The sequence below is a fragment of the Rattus norvegicus genome, chromosome 3, assembly GCF_021556685.1.
Source record: "Rattus norvegicus strain SHRSP/BbbUtx chromosome 3, alternate assembly SHRSP_T2T, whole genome shotgun sequence".
Lineage (NCBI taxonomy): Eukaryota > Metazoa > Chordata > Mammalia > Rodentia > Muridae > Rattus > Rattus norvegicus.
Window position 1 is genome coordinate 159,532,101 of NC_141536.1, and position 9,648 is coordinate 159,541,748.

The window sequence follows — 9,648 nt, forward strand, 5'->3', positions numbered from 1 at the left end:
TTAATGCTCAAGATAAAGCCATCAGTGAAGGTCTGGAAGATTCTAGAATAATGGCTTTTGGAGATTACAGAAATATGATTATCCAGAAGTAGGAGTTGGGGCTCTAGGGGCTTCTCCTTTTATTTATAATCTGGCTTTTGCTCACCACAAACCTCACCTAAGGGTACTTGCTACTCGAACTTCCAAGTCAGCATTTATTTACCTGCTAAGCTATGAACTGGTTTTTCTGTAGTGGCCTCCCCTGAGGGCTAAGGAGAAATACTCTGTGACTTTCCATGTGTGCATGGACATTTGAAAGAGAAGAGAGGTATAGATATGAAAATACAGGTTTATGTAGCTTGAAATGTGTATATAAAGGCATTTAGGTTAGGTTTATATGAATATTATATATACATGTATATATAGATATATTTATACTGTGTAGAAATGACTAGAAACTGAAAACACTCAAATCTTCAAATGCATTTGGAACTCACGGGCTTCAAGTTGCAACTTGTGTTATGATTTTGTGAAGTGGGAAGATACTCTCAGACAAGTAGGGCATTGTCTACTATTTGATATTTTTACATTCATACCTCCATTTATGTATCAATTGTCATAGTGTCTATACAAACCAGACACACTGGCTTGAGGTTGTTCAGATTTTCCATTATTAAACTTCAGATAGAATTTCAGCAAGAATTCTACTCTGAATAAATGCCTCCACTTTTTTTTAATACCTCTTATTTAACTCACCTGTAGTGGGTGGGTCTGATGCTCTGACTGGGAATGAATGCTGAGGGTCCTGTTCCCCAATTGGTTCTTGGTCGATCAATAAAGATGCTAATGGCTAATGGCTGGGAGGAAGAGGTGAGACTTCCAGGTTCCCTCAGGCAGGCTAGCAGATGCAGGAAGAGGAAAGAAAATTCTCCATGCTTTGGAGGGAGAGAGAGCCACCAGCCATGTGAGATCTCAGGAGGAGGAGTATCCATTGGTTGCTTCCTGACTGGGTCTGGGGTAGCAGGTGGGAGATTAGAAACATGACTAAGCTGAGGGCAGATTTAGGGTGTTGAGCTGGGAGTGAAAAGAAGGGCGTGATATCTGAGGGAGACTTAGATGTGCCCGGCCACTGAATCAAAAGCATATTAAAAATAAGTTTGTGTGTGTGTGTGTGTGTGTGTGTGTGTGTGTGTGTGTGTGTGTGTTTCATCTGCAGATCTGGGATGGCTCCTGGGCCAGTGCGTGTGTGCATCTAGCCGGGAACATGGAACATGGAACAAAACTCACCCTCCTTTTGCTATTGATGGCTTACACTTCAATTATCTTGGGTGATGAATGATGCAAAATAAAAGACAGGACACTAATCAGTGATGCTTTAAAGTGTTGTAATGAAATGGAGTTGGGGAACCACATCTCTAGGGAAGAATCAGGTTCTGCTGAGTTCTCACCATTCAGATAGAAACTGAAGAAGATGCTCCTCAAGCATTGGAGCGTAGGTCCCAGCAAGAAGTACAATTGCTCCTGCAATCCCTGATGCTCACACATTACATAAAGCTGTCCATATGTGTGTGATATATTTGTGTAAATACAGACATCCTTGTCTCTATATTCAACACTGTGTGTGAAACACTGTCTACTCTTTGATGTACAGTAATTCTTAGGGTTTCATATACTGTCAAAACTGGTAGGTTGAAAGCTCATTCTTGAAGTGTTAACATTTGGAGGGGAGGCTGTTGAGAAACTATTATTGAGTCATAAGGGCGAATCCTGTATTATTGGGACTAGTGTTCTAGGAAACCCCAGGCAACTCCATGGTTTTTCTACCCTGTGAGGACTCAATAGAAGATAACCATTTGTGACCTAGGAAGTTGGTATCACCACTTATGCTTTGAACCTATGAGAAATAAATTTTACTATGGTAAAATATGGTTTATGGTATTCTGTTACAACAATTTATGACCCTGAGACATCACACACAACAAGGTACAAATGGAAGTGTGTGGTGGTTGAATAAGAGTGGCCTCCATAGGCTCATCCATTTGAGTATTCACAAAGGAGTGGAACCGTTGAAGGGATTAGAAGGATTAGAAGGCGTGGCCTTGTTGGAGTAGGTGTGGCCTTGTTTCAGGAAGTGTGTCATTGGGGGTGGGCTTTGAGGTTTCAAAAGCCCATGCTAGGCCAAGTGTTCCTCTTCATATTGCCTGTGGATTAGAATGTAGAACTCTCAGTCTCCTCTCCAGCACCCTGGCTGCCTGTGTGTGTGCCATCATGCTTCCCACCATAAAGATATCAGACTAACCCTCTGAAACTGAAACCGTGATCAAGCTCCTCTTAAATTACTTCTTTCATGAGAGTTGCCTTGGTCACAGTGTCTCTTTGCAAGAGGTTGGGTTTTTGTTTGTTTGTCTGTCTGCTTGTTCTTCTGTTTGTTTTTTTCTTTTTCTTTTTGCTTTTATATGTTTGGTTCTAAGAACAAATACTTTTCTAGATATTTTCATATCTTCATTAATTATTGGGAGAAATTTGTTGAGCACACACGTGTCAGTACTATCGACTTTTTCCAAGTCCCCGAGTCAACAGCTCAGACTAGAGAAGAAACCAATATTTAAAGAAAAAAATATACATTAAAGATTCGATTAAGGATGACAAGAAATGTCAATGAGTATCCAGGAGTTAAGCAAAAATGTGAGAGAAGTCTAAAGTGCTATGGGAAAGCCAAAGTCGATGTCTAAGTAGATTGGATTGTTGTAGCACTCTGGTGGGGGTAGGTGGTGGGTTGAAATCACCCAGGTGAAACACTGCCAAAGAGAAATAAAGGCTGAGAAAGCCCAACATAAATCAGTTTTAAGGCCAGAAGGAACTTGATGTGTTAGGAAATTGAGAAAGTTGGAGAACAGAGCCTCAGGGGCAGTAGAGAAGCTGGAGGATGTGGGTGGCGGTGGGTAATCATGAGTCAGAACTTGGTCTGATAGACAGGGTCAAGTACATTTTACATCTTCTGAGAGTAACGGAAAAATGGTATGGTTTTCTCAACAAACCCATGACAATGTTTTGCTGTGTTTTGTCTTATCCTTAAGTATGCCTGCTCATTAGGAATGGCGGGAGGGCAGGCTGCATGCTACCATTGCCTGAGGCCACTGAAGTTCAGACAGCCTGGTTCCTGCAGCCCTGTATTCCAGCCCCCATGTATTCCCTGGCAGACAGTTCTCCTCATTCTGTCTTCAGCACTGCATTCCTTAGCCCTGAATCCGCTGACAGGAAGAAGTTAATTAAAGAGCCTTCATCTGACCCCCATTGTGTCCTTGAAATCGTTCTTCACTAGGTCAAAGATGCTATGCTTTTCAGGTTTTAGGAAATTGAGGTCTGAGAGGAGCCATTGGTCCACAGACAAATGCAACGGCTTGAGGAGCGTCTTGTTGTGGATTATGGGACAGGCACGATGGGAAGTATGTGACATGACTGGTCATGTTGTATCTGCTGTCAGGGTAATAGAGAGTAGATGGGAATATGGGCTGGACCATACATCTCAATGTCTACCTCCCAGGAGTCCACTTCTCCCAGGGAAGCACTAACCCCTTAGATGTTCTACAGTCTCACAATACAGGGTCATCACTGGTGACTGAGTGTTCAAATACATGAGCCCATGGTGGGGGGGCATTCGACAGCTAAGTCATAGCATTGTGACTCTAATACCTAAAGAGACCCACAGGATGTGCTTAATATTAATCTGTGGAGCAATATGAACTCACAGAGACTGAAGCAGCCAGGACAGGGCCTACAAGGGTAGGCATCAGGCAGGTCCTCTGTGAATACATTATAGTGTTTGAGCTTAGTTTAAGCTTAGTATTTTTATGGGACTCCTGAGTGTGAGAATGAGTGGGGTCTCTGACTCTTGTGCTTACTCTTGGGATTTCTTTCCTCCTGATGAGTTTCTGTGACTAGCTTCAATTTGAGATCTATCTATCTATCTATCTATCTATCTATCTATCTATCTATCTTCATTTTATTATATTTTCTTTTGTTGGGTTTGGTCAATTATCTCTTAGGAGCCTGGACTTTTCTAATGAGACAGAAAAGGAGTAGATCCAGAGGGCAGGGAGGTGGAGAGAAACTGGGAGGAGTAGAGGGAGGGGAAACTATAAAGATATATTAAATGAGAAAAGAATCTATTTTCAATTAAAAAATTACAAATAATTCTATTGTGAGCTCAAGTAGCATAAAAGGATTGTGTCCAAACCTCCCACCCCCCCATCGTGGTCTCTGTCTCTCTGTCTCTTTGTATTTTTGTTGAGCGCTGGATTCCTTGAAGTCAGTCTTTGTCCTGTGGTGGCTTCAGTTTACCCACTCTACAATCCTACCAAGCAACCACTTTCCCAAAGGTTGCAGCCAAAGTTCCCAAGTTGATTTCATGTGAGTCATCTATCTGTGCAACTGTCAGTCTAACAGAATGGGAATTTCTGATTGGCCAGGATGAATTGGAATAGAAGTGCTGACGGGTCAGCACAAAGTCATGTGATTTATAATTTTTCGTCCACTCAGTTGCTATAGCTGGGTGAGTTCTGTGCTAACCACGTGACTCAGAAAGGCGGAGCCACCATCATGAAAGGATCCTCACTTTTCAAGAATGAAAGAAGAGTAGCCAACATAAGAGATGCTCCCTGGAGGACTCTAGGAGCAAATGACTTATCTCTCTGGTCCTTGGTGTTGCCATGACCACTTTGTACCTTGCTGTGAAACAAAAATACTGCCCCACACTCTTCAGACATAAATGCACACCCTGCTTTCCTAGTGCATTTTATTTTGTTGATATTTGGTCATCGTTTCATTATTGCAGAAGCAAGATTGGATGTAGTGCTGTATTTGAGTTCTTTGGCCTAATGTATGGAATTTCGTGTGACTGAATACCACAGAAATAAAACAAACAGCAGGAGTAATTAGCAGAAGAGGAGATACTCTGAGACCAAGATCCATTCTGGCTCCATATGCTTCCACTCACTGCCCTGACCTTTGGTCAGGCCAGTTGGAAACTGAGGTAGAAGTCAAGACATCACCACTGAACAGGCATTCGTGTGGAAATGACCTTGAGTATATAAATTAGTGAAGAAAACGATTAAGCAGCAACATTGAGGACAACACCAGCCCTCTGCCCTGAGGACCATGTCCTCTTACAAGCCTTGTCTTTGTTCTGTCCTCCAGACCCCTCAGGTCCATCTCTGAGACTCTGTGGGTTTCACTTTACCCAACCTGATGACTCTGAGACTCCGAAGATCCTAGGCACTGGGCCTGGCATCTGAATGCAGTCTCAGCTCCTTTCTTACTATGTCTTCCAGCAAGGGGTTCATGCTTCTGAATCTGTTTCAATTGTAAAATGAGGAGATTTATGACTCTTACTTTGCTGTAAAGTTTTTAATACTTCGTAGGATAATACACTTTGTCAGCGCCTGGCGTAGGATCTGGCTGAGGGTAAATTCTGGGAATTTACTGCCATCTATCTCTAGCTCAGAACTTTGTAAGCTTCTCTCCAAATCCCAAAGATGAGCAAGGCCGGTAACTGCGGGAGGAGTGAACGTCTCATCGGAACAGGATGGATCTTCCCTGATTTTCTATCTCTTGAGTTGGGGCGAGCAGAAATCAGGAAATACCAAGATTTCCACACTCAAAGGCTTGAGAGCAGCAAGAAGAGCCAACCAGCCCCACTGGCGCCAAGAAGAGAGACATGCCCTCACTTTAGACAAGGAGGCCCTTCACTAACTTACTTCTACATGGGGTACCTGGAGTGTGAGGGGCCGATGTGACAACTGAATACTTTTTTTAACTAAATGCTTTTTTTTTTGTATCCATTTTCCCCATATAGATGCCATTGCGGAATGTCAATAAACATGGACACCAACTTATCTGTGCCGGTGGGTGCCAGCCCAGAGGTTAATATCGTAAGCTCTAATTGATACATTATTTAAAATAGCGTGACTGATTCTCACTCTCTGGACCCACTTGATTCGGGTTGATGGAGGCTTGCCCTTAAGTCTCCTTCATCAGAGACGGTGGAGTGGCTCAGGCTCGAGCGTGAATAAAGAGACCCTAATGTGATTACACCAGATCGGCTCCTTGGTCTTTTAAGGGTCATGAATGTCTCCTGGCACACCTCGGCATACCCCTGTCAGCACTGGAGGAAATCAGCCCAGAGAAACGTTGGCAGAAGGTCACAGCAGACTGGACTAAAGACACTAGCAACCATTTGGTTACGGAAAACTCAGCCTGACTGGAAGCATCAGACTCTGTGCTCTTTTGCAGAATATTTAAATATTTGACTAAATATCATTTTGTTTTGCCAGAAAAAAAATTGTAATCAGTAAAATCTCTAAGGGACCCCCCCCCTATCTGAAAAAGTATCTCAAGGGCATTAAGATAAAAATAAGACGATCGTATCACCCTTCCTGTGGTCTCCTGACATGGGGTGTCTGTGTTTTATAAATAAGCATGCTTGTTGATGCTTATAAATTTGAATGCTGGAAGTGTAGAAATCAAATAGAGATTTTCTTTCTTAGAATATTTCTATTTTCCCTAGTATTTCTCTGACACTCTATTGCTCTGTGATGAACCTCTTTACTTCTCTCTCTCAATGTCTAATAATGTCTGAAGTAGCTTGATTTGATTGCAAACATTTACCTAACTTTATTTTATGGCTGCAATGGAGTCTTGGGGTCTGTTTGTATATAGGTGGCTTGGACTAATATCTCTGAGTGTGTCTCTATATCTCTTTATTTCTCTGTCTCTGTCTCTTTCTCTTTTTCTTTCTTTTTTTTTTCTTTTTTTTTTTCGGGGCTGGGGATTGAACCCAGGACCTTGCGCTTCCTAGGCAAGCGCTCTACCACTGAGCCAAATCCCCAACCCCGTCTCTTTCTCATATGTGTGCGTTTCTCTCTCTCTCTCTCTCTCTCTCTCTCTCTCTCTCTCTCTCTCTCTCTCTCTCTCTCTCTCTCTCCCCCCCGTGTGTGTGTGTGTGTGTGTGTGTGTGTGTTTGAACAGGACCAAGGATGAGGGATGAGAAGCAATGGAGTCGTATGACAAATCCCAGGATATCTGACTCCAGGCACCAGCATCAGGATGCAGAGCTGAGTTTATTACCCAGCGCATACACTCATATACAGTGTTTGAGCCAATCCCAAGTCTCTAAATCCTCAGCCAATCACATCTCACCACATCGTGACTGCGCTCCAATGAAAGCCCCGCATGATGAGGTAGCTCAGAAGGAGCAGAGGAAGGGGAGTGGGAGGAGCGTCGTTCCTGTTAGGACTTCCGTGAAGAAGAGGAAGTAGCCACCACCCTGGCTGGGTTCCTTTTTGCTGTCTCAAGGGTGTTCCAGGAGCCATCTTAGATTTAATGCTGTGCGCGGCAGATCAGGACTCTTGGAGGAGTCGCAGGGGCCTGTGGTACCTCAGTGTCCGTCCCACTTTTCCTTCACAAGGTCGACCTCCGCATCCCCTACATGTGTGCATTTAGATAAGACTGATACTAACAGAGACTTTTGTGTAAACACTTTGTCACTCTCTTCGTGTATGTCTTGGTAAATAAGAAACCAGCATGTAACCGACCCTCGTACTTACACGTAGTGAGAGAAGAGGGAGGAGGGACATGTCCTTCCAGGAAAGCTGGACGGTTTGGCTGTGTCTTTGCTTCCTCATTTTCTTGTGGGGCTGGAATTTAGCCCATACCTACCTGCCTCTGCAGGCCGAATTGTGGAAGGGCCAGGTACGGCTTTTATAAATATAAGCAGCATCAGTTTGGAGCTTACCCAGAACAAGGAGTAGAAGCCAGTGAGGGAGAATTTGTTTTCTTCTAGTTCCTTCCACATCACGTGAAGATATTTGGCTCCAGTGTGTATTTTCTACCTTTTTTTTTAAAAAAAAAATTAAAAGCCACAGTTCCATGTATTTATGGAGGTTGTAGTGATGTCTTGTTACCTGTGTACACGGTAGAAAGATTAAATCAAGCTAATTGGCATACTTAATCCTTCGAGTACTTTTGGGTTTCAGTCTCAAACTCTTTCTCTCTTTCATTAATCTTCATTTTCGTCATTGAGGGCTGAGCTCAGGTGGCTTCCTGGGCAGCCATATGTGTAAACAACAGAGTCCCAGAGAGTTATAGAGAGGGAGGGAAAGACAAAGGGGGCGGAGGGGAGGAAGGGAAGTAGAGACTTCTTCATTTCTAGTTGGATGTTATGTCTATGCTGTCAATGCTGGGTTTTAGGTTTTTCTGTGATCATTCAGAATTAAATGTAAAGACTCATTAAGAAATAAATAAGTCGCTGTGTAAAAACGCGTGGAGTCAATAACAGGGTGTGTCTCTTTGTTCTTTATAACTTGCTTCTGGTATGGATGTGTGATTGGAACAGGATCTGCCTGCCTGGCTTTTAATAAACAATGCTCTGAAGACATGTTCTCCTTATGTCAGAGGACCCGTGTGCACCTCACTGCCATAATTTGGCTTATACGACTCCAGGTCTTCTCCGTGGATCATGTGAGGTCATAGCCATACGCAGTGTCCATAGCTGCAGTCTTCCTTCTTTGCATAGCTTGAAATGTTCTCATATTTTCTTCAGACATTTTTCAACTAACAGACCTACTTTCCACACTTCCTTGTGCCTGGGTGTGTGTTTCCTTCCTCAGACTGTCACATCCTGAGGAAATCCTGTGTGCTGTGCACCTCTCTGCAGAGACCTACATCTGGTCTAGAGCACAGAAGTCCAGTTATGGGATGGACACTGATCCAGAACATGTCCTACCTGGGGGACGCAGGCAACTGAGAAGCTGCTTGATTCATTGGGGGGGAAGGGGCTTCACCATCTCGCAGAAACTAACTTTCCACTTTGAGAACCTTCAGTATAGCATTCAAAATCAGCAAAAAAGTAAAATAACCCCAAATTCCCATGCTTAGAAAAGTGAAAAAAACAAATGTCAAGGCTGTTGTTTCATGATGATTCTCTCCTGTCCATCAGGGGTAGTCTCCTTTAAAGATGTGTGCATGTGGCTGTGTATATGTGTGTGTGTGTATGCATGTGTGTGTGTATGCATGTGTGTGTGTATGCGTGTGTGTGTATGCATGTGTGTATGCATGTGTGTGCGAGTGTGTGTAAATGTGTGTGTGTGTGTTTGTGCATGTGCGTGCATGCATGTGTGTATGCATATGTGTGCGTGTGTGTGTATGTGTGTGTATGCATGTGTGTGTGTGTGTGTGTGTGTGTGTGTGTGTGTGTGTGCCACATGGGATCCCCTGGAACTCAAGTTACCGGCAGGTATGACCTGCTATGTCTATGCTGGGAACTGAGCTCACATCTTCTAAAAGGAGCAGCCAGTGCTCCTAACCATTGAGCCATCTCTGCAGCCAGTGCCAAGAGTTATTCGCTTACAGTGACCGTGAACCAGTCTCCTCTGAATGTGAGCATCCCCTGTGCTTCCTGGAGAGGATGGAGCTGTTAGAGGAGAATGAAGGATGTCGCTAGCTTAGTCTCGAATGGCTCCTGCTTTTTGGCTTACTTAATATTCCAGGAGCCGAAGTCTCTGGTGCAGAAGTTAAGTGAGTCCTGCTGGTAATGAGTCTGCAGGGCTGGAGACTGGCGCCCGTCATCCCCAGACACCAGCTCCTGCTCATGGCCTCTCTTCTTCTTCTCTC